The sequence below is a fragment of the Prionailurus bengalensis genome, chromosome B1 (genome assembly GCF_016509475.1).
Source record: "Prionailurus bengalensis isolate Pbe53 chromosome B1, Fcat_Pben_1.1_paternal_pri, whole genome shotgun sequence".
In the NCBI taxonomy this organism is placed as follows: Eukaryota; Metazoa; Chordata; class Mammalia; order Carnivora; family Felidae; genus Prionailurus; species Prionailurus bengalensis.
This window is the reverse complement of record NC_057344.1, coordinates 158999185-159001512: the sequence shown is the minus strand read 5'-3', so window position 1 is coordinate 159001512 and position 2328 is coordinate 158999185. Positions and strand designations below refer to the sequence as shown.

The 2328-nt window shown below is 47.2% G+C and overlaps 1 pseudogene; it reads right to left on the bottom strand.

Annotated features, from left to right (window-relative positions):
• Positions 1–213: 213 nt before the first annotated feature.
• Positions 214–1978, bottom strand: LOC122469363 (annotated as a pseudogene).
• Between the last annotated feature and the right edge of the window lie 350 nt (positions 1979–2328).

Genomic DNA, 2328 nt, shown 5'->3' with positions numbered 1-2328 from the left:
TAAAGAAAAAGAAGTGATATCTATCTACTATATGATAGTAGATATATAGACACGCAAACTGAAGGGAAACTTTATTTAGTCTTCTTGTTAATGCAATCAATTTTAGAACTGAGGTGAGGTTAAGAGAAAAGAAATAACATGAAACCTTCCACAGACACACAATCAGACAGACACAGACACAGGCACTTGGGGGCTGGGGAAGGGGCTTCCACATCAGACCTTTCCCATCTTGGAGATGAAGTCATCACAGATTCAAGTAGTTCCTCCTTTTTCTTAGTCTTTTGCTCAATGTCTTCTGCAGTGAGTGGATGTGCATCTGTTCCTTTCTCAGGCTTACCTGGAAGGCCAAGGCCTTGACTTGGGCCTTACTGCACGCCTGAGTGATCTTGTCCTTTGCGAGCTGGAGTTTCTCCTCTGCGTGGGACTTCAGAGCCTGGTACCTCTGGCCTTCGTTTTCAATTCTGCTATGTAATCTTTGAGACACTTCTTCAGTGATTCTCCATTCATGGGATACCCCTTGATCATCTCCTTCTATTTCTCAAACCTCTTGAAGAGGTCAGAGGAAGACTTTTCCATGGAGCTCAGGTCCGCAGTGAGTTGGTCTTTTTCCTTCAGAATCATCTGGATCTCAGCTTTTGCAAGTTCCCTCTGTTTCTGAGCCTCCTCCATTGCCTGGTACACAATTCCTTCAAACCTGCCCATTATCTTCCCTATCTTCGGATTCTTTGCATGGAATGCCTCACATTGGCTCCTTAGCAACATGTTCTCCTCTCGCATGATTTCCACTGCTCTACCCACATCCTTCTAGCTATACTGTAGCAAGTCCATGATGGACCCCACGGGCAGCAGTGGACCCCTAGATCCAATGACATATCAAGGGGTGTCCAGCACGGGAGTACCTAGGGCTCCTTGGAAGTCAAGTACCCTTAGCTTCCCCTCAGGAGGGCTTACCCAGGAAGGCACGGCCATGTTCTGTGCACTTCTGGTCCCTGGAGCCACAGGCACCGGTGTGAGGACTATCCTTCAGGAGTGGGTCAAACTTGAGTTACAAGGACTCTTTTCTCGGGTCTGACTTCTTAAATGAGGAACTCCCAAACTGCTCCAGATAATCCACCTTGGCTCCTGAGCCTCAGCTGGGTTTCTGAAGTGCTCCTCGACCAGGTCTGTGGCAGGCTCCAGTTCACGCTTAGGAGTAGGGGACACTGATGTACTGGCACAGTTGGCAGCTTCTTCCTTACCCACTGTGCCCAGGGTCCCTGAGGCGGTGTGCATCCCAGGTGTGTCATCTACCCAGGCTGAAGGCACCTTATGGCTTGGAGGGAAGTGCCCTGTGGCCTCCAGACCAGCATGCAGATACCTGGCCACAGGCCCTGCTGGCCTATTCTGGGGGCTGGGCCTCTCCTCCACTTTCAAATGACTTAAAGTTCAGGTCATCCAGCTTGTTTCAGTCCAGGTTGTAAGACCCCTGGAGAAGGGGAATGGGCCCCACACCCACCTCCTCAGGTGCATTTTCCTGCCTTGCCTCTGGTATCCTAGAAGGAGGCTTAAGGCCACGTCTTTTCCTCAGTTTCCTTGTGGGGGCAAACTTTTGCTGATGAGATTGTCAGATAAATCAAATTCTAGCCCTATGGGCCGGCTCCTCCAAGAGGTGGCCCTTTGTCCATCAGCTTCTTCCTTCTGAGGACTTGGGGATGTGGCCCCTCCAGGCTTCAGAGGGCTGGTCAGGATAATGTTCCCAGAACCAGAAGTGTCTTCAGGGCTGGCTGGCCTCACCAGGCATGTCTATGAGGGGCCCTTCTTCACATACTCCTTTGGGGTGAGTACCAGGGAGCAAAGTAGCCATGCCTGAGGAAGCAGTGAGCAGGTTTGAGCTTTCTCTGGCGGCTCTGTGAGTGTCTTCTGTTCTGTCTTGAGGAGGCAGCTGGGAAGGGTCTTCTAGGATTTCAGAGGTGGATATAATACTTTTCTCTAATTCCATTATATATATATATATATATATATATATACCATTATATATATGTGTGTATATATATATACATACATATATATGGAATATTATTCAGACATAAAAAAGAATGAAATATGGCCATTCCCAATGACAAAGATGAAGTTAGAAAGTATAATTCTAGGTGAAATAAGTCAGAGAAAGACATATAACATATGATTTCACTCATATGTGGAATTTAAGAAACAATACACACAAAGGGAAAATGAGAGAGAAAAATCAAGAAACTGACTTTTTTTTTAAGTTTATTTACTTTGAGAGAGAGAGAGCATGAGTGTGGGGGGGTGGCAGAGAGAATGAGAGAGACAGAGAGAGACAGAGAG